Source organism: Varanus komodoensis, unplaced genomic scaffold, assembly GCF_004798865.1.
Source record: "Varanus komodoensis strain SLA01 unplaced genomic scaffold, ASM479886v1 scaffold8, whole genome shotgun sequence".
In the NCBI taxonomy this organism is placed as follows: Eukaryota; Metazoa; Chordata; class Lepidosauria; order Squamata; family Varanidae; genus Varanus; species Varanus komodoensis.
The window spans coordinates 3,263,723-3,276,872 of NW_025336481.1; the positions used below are offsets into that span (position 1 = coordinate 3,263,723).

Here is a 13,150-nt window from a genome sequence, read left to right on the forward strand (position 1 = left end):
CTTCTTGTTCCTCTCCTACTAAAGGAGGGACCTCCTCATGGCCAGATTGTTCCTGTTTGGCCCTGATGAGAGTATTAGGGAAATATAATGCGGTGGCTTTTGGTTGCCCTCCATGTCGCAGAGCAGCAGCCGGGGATGGCCTTTCCGTATGGAAGCCCCATCGGCACCTCTTGCCTTGGTCTGTGAAATGCGAGGCAGTGCCCCTCGGCTCCCATTGCAGCCCCAGGCAGAGAGAGAGTGGAGGACTCTCCCGTGCGTTTGGCCCCGTGTGGCTTTCCCTGTGTGCATAAATCACCGAGAAAGAGCGGCCTTAGCGAGAGGCCTGGTCCGTTCCAGTGTGCCTAAAGACACGAGAGAAGGGCAAGATGAACTGCTGGCCGCTCTGACTTCCCACTGGCGTGACGGTTCTGCACGGGACAAGGAGGGAGCACCGCTTAAGCAAGAGCACGTGCGGCGCATGTAGAAGGGTCCAGCCTGGACCGGCAGCATGCTCGGATGATGGGAATGGCAGTCCTGCCACATCTGGAGGAGCTGGAAAAGGCTGCTTTGGAGGCTGCTGGACTCCAAGCCCGACCAGCCAGCACAGCCAATGGGCAGGGGCGACAGGGGCCACAATCCTGCTATCCCACCATGCAGCGAGGCAACGCTTGTCTGCCTTTGCTCCGGAGGATTTGAGGGGGCCAAGCCTACAAATGCCTCTGCCTGCTCTTCAGAGGGTTGCTGCCTGGTGGAATAGGCAATGCTGGACTACGTAGCCCACCCGCCCCATCTCAGTCTCACACAGCTGACGCAGCTTCCGGTCCTTCACTGATCACTAGAACTTGCTGCCCCGCTGAGCGGCGAGCAAGGATGAGAGCCCAGGACAGGTGAGCAGCAACCTGTGTTGGGGGAAGACAAGCAAGGCGTGTGGGTTCCCACCCCTGGGGTGGAGTAGGAGAGAGAGGGAGAAGGGAGAGGGCTCTCAGGCAGCCGGCGAGGGCCTGATGCACTGTTGCGAAATGCCCCTATTTGCTGGGATTGCATAATGTTTCAATGGTTTTGCATTAAAGATTAAACAAGCTTTAAGAGAGAGGGAGAGAGGGAGAGAGAGAGAGAGAGCAAGCAGTCTGGAAGTTGACACCCCTTTCTGGCCCAAAAACAGCCCGGACTTGTTAGCTTGATAATAATTTAAGGGAAAGGGGAAGAGGAAAAAATAATGAGCAAGGAACCCGAAGAGGCGTTGCTTGGCTGGCCAATGACAACTGACCGGCTTGTTAACTCTTTGCACAGCCTGGGGCTGCCCAGCCTTTTCTTCCCCTCTCCCCCCAGTCATCTGACTTTCTCCCTGGACATGTTTGATCAGAGGCAGCTGGCAAAGAAAGACCACAGCTCCATCCACTGAATGCAGCCAGCCCTCTTTGCAAAGCTGTCTCAGGACACAGAAGGTGAGGAGGGCTGTGGGTCGTCTGCTTTTAGGGAGCTCTCCACGGCCAGGGGAGCTGAGCACCCCCGCTGCCCAGTGGTTCACACTCCCCTTCGCGGGGAAAGGGGCATTTGCAAGAGGCCGGCTGCAGGAGCTGACCCTGGCCTGTCCCAGTCCGTGCTCTGGCATCTCAGCAGCCTCGGTGACCCAGGTGGGAGAGCTGAGCACGAGTCTTGCTGGACTTTCCCTAGTGATGCCATGGTTTCGCTCCTACTTTAGAAAGCGATCGGGGCGGCTGGGGGGGGGGGGCAGCAGCGTTTGTGCTGTGTGGTTCCACAACCCATCTTCTCCCTCAGACGTTTAGCCATCTGTTCACAACCCGTGGCTAAGGCTCTTCTTGCAAACAGTGAATGATGGGATATGTCTGCTTCTTTTGAACAGGTTGGTTTTATTGAATTGTTGTACACCCTTTAAACGGTTTAAAATTTTGTACATTGGAATTTTATGCTGTGCTTATTATAGCTGTTTTTTAATTGTATCCTTTTTATCATTGCACTTTGATAAATTGTTCTGAGCTGCCTGGAGTTCTTCAACGATTGGGTGGCATAGAATTAATTAATTAATTGATTGATAATTCTCTCTCTATCTGTGTCACGTGGGGCTGTACAGGTGCTGAATTGCTGTCCAGATTTGATTATGGATGAAGGCCAATAAACTGAAGCTGAATCCTGTTAAAATGGAGGACTGCCACTATATAGTTCTTCTGTCCAGGAATCGGGTGTTCAGCCTCTTCGAGATGGGGCTTACTTATTTATTTGATCTATATCCTGCCTTTTTCTTAGAAAAAGGAATCAAAGCAGCTCATATCACTCTCTTCTTTCCCTGCAACAACAACCCTGTGAGGTAGGTTGGGCTGAGTGTCCAAAGTTAGCTCCAGGCCTGAGGAGGGACTGGAAACCAAATCACCGGCAGCCCAGCTCCAGGCCTTTAACCACAGCGCCACGCTGGTTGCTCTCCCCCTGAAAGAGCAGTTACCTCTCATGGACATTGTCCTTGATTCTTGGGGGTCCGGTGGGCTTGGAGGCATGCCGTGTCCTTGATCAGCTGCTTCCTCAGCTGCAACCATTCCTGGATGGAGAAGTTCTGACCACGGCGATCTGTGCCCTGATCTCTCGGTTAGGCCACTGTGAGGCATTGCATCTGGGGCTGCCCTGGATGATGATCTGGAAACTCCAAACAGTGCAGAGCACAGTTGCTGGAGTGGCCAGGTGGGAGCGCATTGCACCAGTTTGGAAAGAACCGCACTGCTGGTCAAATTCAAGGTGCTTATCTCAAGAGGCTTCCATGGCTCGGGATCCAAAGTCCTGAAGGAGTGCCTCCTCCCATAGCATGCTGCTCAAGCACTGCTATCTTCAGGAGAGTCTCTTCTCCAGCTCCCGTTGTTAAGGGATGTTTGTGATACGCCTCTGTCTGCCGCAGGAGAGCATTTTCCACATTGGCATCTCATTTCTAAAATGCTCTCCCTGTAGAGGCGCAACTGGCACCGATCCTGCAGTCCTTTTGGGGCCAGGTCAAAATATTTTTGTCCACCGAGGCGCTTGGAGTGTGGCGATGCCACAGGTCTGATCTTTGCTGCTCAGATGGCTTATTGTTGGGTTGGTCTTTCGGCTGATTAATTTTAGACACGGCCTTTCTGTGCCACTCTATTAGCTGCAGGGACAAAGGATGGTTTAAAGAAGCCAGGGATTAATACATCGCTAAATACGTCTCAGTCTGCCAAGCTGTTGCTAAAGGTGTAGGAAAAAGAAAAAAGGGTGGCGACTTTATCCACAAGAGAAAGGTTCTGTATTCCAGCATGGAATTGCTGGTGGTCCAGGCAAAATCCCAGCCAATCCTGTTCTTCTGCTTTTTGTAGCTTTTGCACAGGGTAGGGGTAGTGTCAGGATTTGGGCTGCTGTGGTGGCCAGGACCAGAGCAACCGCCACTGCATTCTCCTGATGAGTGCATCCGGGGATCCTGGGAGGAGAGCTATACAAAGGCATGCTCTGGCTGCCGGCACCTTCATAGAGTCACAGAATAAGTAGAGTTGGAAGGGGTCTTGAAGGCCATCTAGTCCAGCCCCCTGCTGATGCAGGACACCACATCACACCATCCCACTCAGAGGGCTGTCCCAGTTTCTTTTTCATAGAATCATAGAATAGTAGAGTTGGAAGGGGCCAAGAAGGCCATCAAGTTCAGCTGCCTGCTGTGGCAGGACACCAGTTCACACCATCCCACTCAGGTGGCTGCCCAGTTTGATTTTGGATGCCTCCAGTGTGGGAGAGCCCCCACCTCTCCAGGCAGCTGGTTCCACTGTCTTATTGCCCTAACAGTGAAGATGCTGCTTTTCCTGATATCTAACCTAAACATGGGTTGTTGCCACTTGACTTGATTATTCCGGATCCTCCGCTCTGGTATGAGCGAGAAGAGGTCTTGACCGTCCTCTCTGTGACAGCCTTAGCCTTTGAGGCACCTATAGAGGGACATCATGCCGCCCCTCCGTCTGACCGCTCCTGCTCCTGCCCCTGCTCCTTGCCCTGTCTCCTGCCTTGCCCTGTTGCCTCAGCCACACAGGTTCGCCTGCTACCTGCTGTGCCCACATCCTGCCTAACAGTTCCTGCCTTTCCAGGTTGCCTTGCCTTGGTGGCTGCCTCTTGCCTGACCTGTATCCTGCCTCTCCCATGTATCTTGCCTGGCTGTATCGCCTCAGTAACGCAGGGCTTCCTGCGGGCTGTGACTCAACCCCTGCGTCCTGCCTGAACCTCGCTGCATCTTGTTCCTGTTCTTGCATGAGCCCTGCCTTGCCATGTCTCCCGCCCCGTTACCCTGTCCAAGGTCCCTGCACTTCAGCTTGTCCTCCTGCTTCTTGACCTTGACTCGTTCCCAACCAGGTCCTTGTTCTGCCCTCATGCATTCTTCTGGTTCCTGACCTCGACCTGCACCATGGCTATGATTTGGACTTTCCATAAAACTTTATGTTTGCACTCTGTCTTTCCTGAAGTTCTGTTGCCCTTGTCCTGGTCCCTCTGTCACTCTTGTCTGGCCTTGTCTCTGGCCAGCCACATCCTGGCTGCGGAGCTGGACAGGGAGTTTTTGCACATCACGGGGGGAACTGCAAGAGCCCCTCCCTTCTCGGCGCTCAGGTCCTGGGAGCCTCCAGGGTTCTGTTGCACTCCACACAGACAGGAAATTGGGAGACACATGTGGCCACATTCTGCCTAGAAGAGGGGGGGAAGGGAGGCTCCCACCCCCACTGTGGATTCAGCCCAAGCTTCTGGTTTCTCCATCAGGCAGTTCCAAGATTTGAAAAGCTCCCATCTTTCTGTGTGCGAGCCAAAGAAGAAGAAAAAACTGTAGTGTTTTCCGCAGTTTGAACTAGAGTGACCACTTATGAATTGCCGAAAAAAGGTCAAGATCATCTCCAAAAAAGGAGACACAAGAGGACAGCAATTTGCATAAAATGTACATATGTTAAGCTGTACCTACAGATGCATGTTGAGAAGCTATTATTTCAATAGAATCACAGTAACTTTCACCACAGTGTAGAAAACTGTGATCTCTGCCTTTCTGCTCAGACAGCTGACCAGCTACTTGTTGCAGATGGGGGGAAATGCTGACAGATCTTTTGCTTTCGACCAGAATCAGGCAGGGCAGCTCTTCCAACAGAGGTCTGGGAATGCGGCAAGAGAAAAAGCCGATGATCCAAAGCAGAAATGGCTTTATTTTTTTTAATGACATTTATATCATGCCCAATAACCAAGGCTCTCTGGGTGGCTCACTGCAATTTAAAGCAACCCTAAAGCACAAAATATACTATAAAAATAAATGGTTAAAAGGACTTTATAGCAGGGTAAGAACTAGCAGTGGTACAAAGCTTTACTTGTTTGTTTATTAATTCGTTTTTGTACTGCCTAATAGCTGAGGCTCTCTAAAATTTAAAATACAGTACAGGATTTAAAATGAAACTAAAAGATGGTGGAGTCTCTTGTATTTTTCGTTGCTACAGGGAAGGCCAATTGTCACCCTGTGAGCCTCCAGGCACCTAGTGCCCCATCTCTGGGAATAGCTGCACTTTTGGAGGCCCAAAACCAAGCCTCTCCTAACTGCAAACGACCCAGACACTATGCTAACGATCTGGGACCTGTCCTCTGACTGCCATGTGTGAGGAAGCTGTAATTGGTGGCAATGAGGGCAGGGCCTTCACGCTGGTGGCCCCACAGCTCTGGAACAAGCTCTCCACTGAGAGCTTTTTGCTACCAGCTTAGGACTGCCCACTTAAGACAGAACATTTAATCAGCTTTAAATAATATATAGGGGGATTGTGTCAGCTGTTTAACAGGTCTTGTGATTGCATTTGTGTTAGCTATTGTAGTCTTTTAAATTTGGCTTGTAAGTTTTGCCCTGTATGTTTTATAATGCTTTACTGTGATTTGTATTTTTATACTGTAATTCTACTGTATTTTATGTATTGCTGTGAACCACCCAGAGAGCTTCAGCCATTGGGCATCATAAAAATAAAATAATAATATAATATTCACAGTGGGGGCTAATCCCAAAGCCCCAGGAGGACAGCTCCAGAAATGAGGGGCCACGACTGAGAATGCCCCGTCTAGCACCCACATGCTCCTGACCTCATTCAGAGGGCATCGCCTGTAGACTGAAGGGCAAACAGATGGGGAAGAAATGGAAGTAGTGACAGATTTTATTTTCCTGGGCTCCAAGATCACCGCAGACGGGGACTGCAGCCAAGAAATTAAAAGTCGCTTGCTCCTGGGGAGGAAAGCTATGGCAAATCTAGACAGCATACTAAAAAGCAGAGACATCACCCTGCCAGAAAAAGTGCGTATAGTCAAGGCGATGGTTTTCCCAATTGCAATGTATGGCTGTGAAAGCTGGACCATAAGGAAGGCTGAGCGCCGAAGGACTGAGGCCTTTGAGTTGTGGTGCTGGAGGAGACTCCTGCGAGTCCCCTGGACCGCGAGGCGATCAAACCGGTCTCAGAATTGTGTGTGTCTCGGAATTCCAGCTAGCTGCGGGGCAAAGCATAGGGGAGGTCTGCGGCTTTTACGGCTTGCCAGAAGCATGGGTTGGCCACTGGGGGCCCCAGGTGCCCCCTCACGTGATCCCTTCGGGTTCCTCTTCTGGGATTCAGGGCAGCACTGTCCACATGAGTGACATTCTCCAAACAGTTTGCATGACTGTAATCCAACCATCAGTGCAACAACCACAGCAACTTCTTTCTTAGGTAAAACCAGCAGTGGGCATATTTCTTTTCCTGCTAACATAATGGTCTCTCGAACTGTAAAGAGAGATTTTACAAGAAGCAGAATCAGCAACCAGCTTCTGACATTTTAACAGGAAGCGTGCATCGCCTTAAAATAATAGTAATGTTTTTAGCTCTGGTCCCAGTAGAATTTGTATAATAGGAAGTCAGTAAGACCCAAAAGCGGCATCAGAAGGGGGAGAGTGGCACCTCTGAGAGATCTCGCTTAACGATGACACAGAATGGTTACCCCTTTTGAAACATTGTGTCTTGCTTTTATCAGATGGCTAAGCTTGTTAATGAAGGCAGGGTGGCTGAAGCCGTGCCTGAGTTTTGCCGCTTTAGCCTGCAAGTTCACAGCATCGAATGCTGCTGCATATCGAATTGTGGAGGGTCCTCCCAAAGACAGCCTAAGAAAGGCTCAATTAACTTCATTTCGAGACTGATAGAGAGCATTTGGGAAGCTGCCTTGAAACAACCCGGAAATTGCCACCGGGACGTGTGGAGCCGGTCAGGGAGGTTCACCGGTCCTCCCCCGCTGCCTCCCAAGGGGAAAGCGCTGGGCTGGAGACTGAGCTGCGCCATCGCTTCGAGTCCATTGTCGAGCGGTGTTGACACTGAATGGCAGCAATGGTTTCCAAGTTTCAGACAAGATTTTTTTCCAGCTGTACCTGGGGATGCACCTGGGGGGTTAATGCCACCCCCTTGAAGGAGTCCCAGACACTCTTGGTGCCTGGTGGCATCCCTCGGGGGGCCACAGGTGTGCCCTCCTGGTGGCTGACCCCATCAGGTGGGGAGCCAGTGCGACAGCGAGGCTAAAGGTGCAGGCCGGGACGCGGGCAACCTGGCTTCTTGTCCCTGCTCGGCCCTGAAGCTCTCGGGTGACTGTGGCCCGGTCCCTGACCCTCAGCCCAGCACACCTCCCAGGGTTCCTTCTGCACGGAGAGATGATGTAAGCCATTTTGGATTCTTTGCAGGAAGAAAGGCTAGATCAAAATATAGTAAAGAATAGCTGGGTGGCAGCATTTCTGTCAACTTTTCTCTCTCTATAGATTTTTAAAATATAAGGCTGTTTTTTCTGGAGCAAAATGGAAGGAAATGAAGCACACGCCAGGCACCTTGCATTCTGTATGCATTTCAGCTGAAGCTCTGGCAGTTAGCCAACTGTTTTAATTAGGTCTCGCTTTCTTGAAAATGTTTTAGATGTTAAACTGTTTCATATTTTTGCATACTGCAATTTTTGAGCTGTTTTAAACATGTCTGTTGGAATTTTATACTGAATTTCTATTGTATATTTTTGTATTTTGACTAATTGCTGTGAGCCATCCAGAGAGCTTCAGCTATTGGGTAAAATAAAAATAAATAAAGATTTCTTGAGTAATTGGGCCTGTTTCTTCTTAACAGAATTTAAAAACAAAACAAAACAAAACCACACACACACACACAAGTCTTGTGAAGCAAAGCTAGACCTGAGATTTCTGTTTTTAATTCCATAGTTTGGAGCTTCCCTGTAACTTCCAGCAGCCGCGGCCATGTGGAGAATTGCAGCTGGGTGGCACCAGCGGGGCAACAGCTACAATGCCTATCCGGGCAGCAGAATTCACCCAGAAATGCTCTATTCAGAAGGATATTTATTTATTTATTTATTTATTAATTAAAACATTTTTATGCCGCCCCATTCGCCGAAGCCTCGGGGCGGCTTACAACACTAAGTTAAAATAATTATAATATAAATTAAAAATATAAACATTAAATTAAAAATACAAAAATACAGTATAAAATAAGCCGCCCTGGCCAGATAAAATCCAATAGTATTAACAGTTAAAATGCTGCTTGAATAAAAAGGTCTTCGCCTGGCGCCGAAAAACAAATAACGACAGCGCCAGGCGGACCTCTCTGGGGAGCGCGTTCCATAACTTAGGCACCACCGCAGAGAAAGCCCTCCTCCGAGTAGCCACCCTCCTAATTTCTTTCACGGAGGGTTCCCGGAGAAGGGCCTCCCCCGCCGATCTCAAGGGGCGGCTGGGCATATATGGATGCAAGCTCTCCTTCAGGTAACCAGGATGCGCCCCTGCATTCAGCATAGCTTACCACCAAATGTACATAGATGTCTACATATACATTATAGATCAAGGGACACAGATGCCCCTAATAAAATCCTACAGCTTTCACTAGGAGTGGATGTCAATTGAATTTATTATCAATACTTGTTTTCAAGCTTCCAGAATCAATTCTCCTTTTGTGGGGCTTTCTCACCTCTGTCCTTCTTTCAGGAAAGGGTGCAGCTGGGTTGCAATTAATTAGGATAGTAACAGATGTTCTTTTTCAAAAGTATAACTTTGAGAAGCGGGATATTTCTGGATTTATATACTGTGACACCATATGGCTATACATAACGTTGATTATATATCCCTATTGGTTTAATGCCTCTTAGATATTTGTGAAATGTTCCAGGCAAAAGATTACTTCAGAGTTTAATTAAGGACTTGAAGTAAAAAGGGGTGGGGGTGCATAGAATTTTGCCACAAAGTTTATAAGTATTATAGCTAATCAATATGATCAATATCCTCATGGCCGCATCATAAATTTTGTCCATGTTTCCTAATTTTTGCACCTCATTTTTCATTTCTTCTAAAAAATCATCTATGATTTAATTTCATTTATTACACTTCTATGCCACCTGGTAGCCAGACTTCCATGGGTGACTGACAAAACACAAAACCTAACAATACATAATGAAAAGCACATAAATGCAAACTTGCGACTCAGGGAGAAATTTGTGCTTATTTCAAAACACAGTTCAGAATAATAATAATAATAATAATAATAATAATAATAATAATAATAATAATAATAATAATTCAGGACCAGGTTAAAAGTGATTTAAACCGGGCACACTTCAGCAAGGTCATCAGGCCACAATGGGGAAGGAGGACACCACTGAGAAGGTGCTCAGGTGACATTTCCCGTTTTCTCCTCCATATTCTGCTTTCGGGACACAGTCCTTGCCTCTCAGCAGCATTTGGGGTTCCAATACCTATTCAAGAGCAACTTCTTCTTCTGACAGAATCCCAGAATAGTGGAGTAGGAAGGGGCCAGAGGGCCCTCAGGTCCAACCCCAGCAAATGAAGCTGACTGGATGTTGCGGTTGCCAAGGGCCCAAGTCTGGAAGCAGACGACCGTCAGCCAAAAGACACTTGAGTAGCTGCTTGGCTCCACAAGGGAGGAAGGCACATGAGCCGGGAGAATGAATCTCTCCGCCTGGCCCTCACTTTTCTACTTTCCATTCCAGGTCATTGCCCAGCCCTTGCTTGAGGCTGCCTGGGGGATTCTGGGAATTCTGGCCCGACACACCTGGAGGGGACCAGGGTGGGAAAGACTGATCCAGTCACACTATTTGTCCACCCCTAGGTTTGCACAACACAAACCTGGCACCTCTGGGCGGCATGCACCAACAGTGGCCCGTGGGCACCCCAGGCAAGCAACGGCTTCCACAAGCGAATGAAGCCTCGTCGTGTATCACGGGGGCCAGGCCCAGAACCCGGTTCACATGATCGTGGGTGCCTGGCCTGACGTGTTCAAGCCACGGTGAGCCTGTTCCTGGAAATCCAAGCGCACACATGCCCTTTGTTCCGGCGTGCTCGCCCAGGTGACGGGGGTTGTGCAAAGGTTAGGCAATCCTCATATAGCCTTAGAAGAGACTGTGGGTTATGTGAAGGTTGTTTTGCCATTGCACGACACACACTCCAGGATCAAGCGACATGACAAGCTGCAGGTGTGGTTTGAACATTCAGGAGTCCAGGCTGCATCCACTGCATCCCTCCATGGTTTAAATAAGCCGGATGGGCATTTTGAGTGTATGAACCAGCCCAGTGCTTCTACAGGGTCTTGGGCAGAGAAGGGTTTTCTCCATCACCTGCTTACCTGATCCTTTAAACTAGAAGTGCAAAGGTGTAATTTATTTTGTTTGTTAATACGTATATAGAGCTTAATAGAATAAAATTGTGAACAACAATTTAAAATCACACTGCAAAATATGAGAATTAGGCCTCAGACACAAAGTATCTGTTGTATACCTATGCATACCCCAGGCCCATTCGCTATGGCTTGGCGCTCTTAGGACAGGTGCCTGGAGAAAATTGGATGCAGTTGAGGTCAAGGGGACTCTGGATACAAAGGCTGGATGGTGCAGGAAGCCTTGATCCTGAAGGAGCCTGTACTCAATGGAGCCACTTTATCTAGGTGTCCCCCAATCCGGCACCCCCTTAAGATGTATTAGAATGTAGCACCCATACTTCTAACACCCACAGAAATTATAGGAGCTGTGAGCTGACCAATCTAGGAGGCTTCAGGTCAGGGAAGAGAGTTCGACCCCCTAAAGATCACATGCGCAGCTTGGGAGGACTAAGGGGGCAAGTTTGAAGCGGATCTCCGGATACGACGATGTGTCTACAAGCAAATTTCACTATTTGAACACAGTGTGCCAAATGCCCTTTGTCCCAGCAGACAATTGCGATGCGTTTCTTGGAAATTTCCCATGTTGTTTTCTGTAAATCTCTTCACAAGAAGAAAAAGGGTGAGCTATAAATGCAGTGGAGGAGGAGGAAGAGGAGGAGGAGCAGGATAGATCATGCATGGGAAGTGGAAGGAAGGCCAGGCTACAAAGGAGGAAGGCAAGCTTAGTATGGGATGGCAGGGGAGGCTTGATGATCTGGAGACTGGAAGCAAAGCCCTATGAGGAGAGATTGATAGAATTGGGCATTTTCAGCCTCAAGAAGAGAAGACTGAGGGGAGACGGGAGCATCTACAAGGTTTCCAAAGGTTGTCATGAAGAGACAGGATCTTTCGATCATCCTAGAGCAGCGGTCCCCCAAACACCAAGGACCAGTTTCGTGGAAGACAATCTTTCCCTGGACTGGGGTGGAGCGTGGGGGACGGCTTCAGATGATTCGAGACAATGGACCCCTCACAACGGAAGAGCAACGTTCTGCTACGATGACAGAGCTGCGGGAGAATGAATCGCTCAAACAAGACAGGCCACCAGCTTTGGTCTTAGTGAAGGAACCGGCCCACGGTGCTCAGATAACGATTCTTAATAATTAACCCACCTGTTCACGAAGGAGCTGCAGCCTCTGCTCGTAGCTAGAATGTGCTGACACTCATCCTGCGTGTAGCATTTTCTAGAAGAACCTGCAAAGTGCTATACCATCCTTTCCCTTGCAGGTCTTGTGAGGTAGGTCAGTATTTCTCCCCATGCCAACTTAAGGTATCTGGGTCCATCTCCTTCCCCTTCAAACCTGCCTTCATGCAAACTGGTGCCCAGGTCGGGGAAGGCCAAGGTATGAGCATGAAGGCAGGAGGCAACCTGTCGAGAAGTCTCACGCTCTTCTTCTGTGCTGGAATTTCTGGAGACTTCATGGGTGGATTTGGTAGTCGCTTCCAGGCTGTGGAACTTTCCAAAAAGGGAGGCCGGGTTTGCCCCATACTGAGAAACTTCCATCAGCATGGAAAGCCATTTTTGTTGTAAGCCGCCCCGGTTTTTGTTGTAAGCCGCCCCGAGGCTTTGTTGCGATGGGGGCGGCATAAAAATGTTTTAAATAAATAAATAAATAAATAAATAAATGATACTTTTATTCAAGCAAACCTTTGGTGTCCCAGCAGAACTGCTCAGCTGGATGCTGTTTTTATTCTATCATCAATGTGTTGTTCATGTTTATTGCATCTTGGCTTTTTATTCTTTTAATCAAGTTTTATTCATGACCTGGGGCTTCCTTGAGTGTCAGTTTTCTTGGTAGAAAGGTGGAGTACAAAACAAATAATGTCTTGCAGAAGCAAGATATGCAATTTTAAAACAAAGAAATTGTCCTCAGTAGGCCTTTGAGCTAAGATATTAACTGATTCTCTGTCTTCTATGAATTAATGGAAAAGTTTAAAAAGAACCTGAGGAATATGGGCCTTTCATACCAGATCAAACTGTCCACCAAGCTCAGCATTGTTCACTGTCACAGAGGCTCTCAGATCTTTTAGGCCCATGATCATTTTTTTAAAATCAAGATGCCAAGGTTGGATCTTGGAACCTTCTGTATACAAAGCAAGCCCTATCAGTATTTGGGACAATTTCTGCATGCAATATTGTGCAAAGCGACGCTTGTTCAGCCCCTCGAGCGTCTGAGCTCCCAGTTCCATAAAAGTCAAATGTCTAGTCCTCATGGCTGTGAAAGAAGCATTATGGTCTATGACACGATTTGCATTTCTCTTAAACTACTTATTTTCCAGACATTGCAACAGCTAGGCCAGAAAATTCCATGCATACAAGGAATTTGGGCCATATTAATTTATTAATTTCTGTAGTGTATTTCTGTACGGCCTTTCTGATACCAACTGAGGCAATTTACAAAAAGTTTGGCAAGATTTATTTATTTCACTTTAACTTTGAATGCCTCCCA

The 13,150-nt window shown here is 48.3% G+C and overlaps 1 long non-coding RNA gene across 1 annotated transcript; it reads left to right on the forward strand.

The window, feature by feature from the left end:
• Positions 1 to 1,318: 1,318 nt before the first annotated feature.
• LOC123036005 lies at positions 1,319 to 2,252 on the forward strand. The gene is made up of 3 exons (XR_006417066.1): positions 1,319 to 1,424; positions 1,759 to 1,843; positions 2,072 to 2,252. It is a non-coding gene; the product is annotated as an uncharacterized LOC123036005 (long non-coding RNA).
• The last annotated feature ends 10,898 nt before the right edge of the window (positions 2,253 to 13,150 follow it).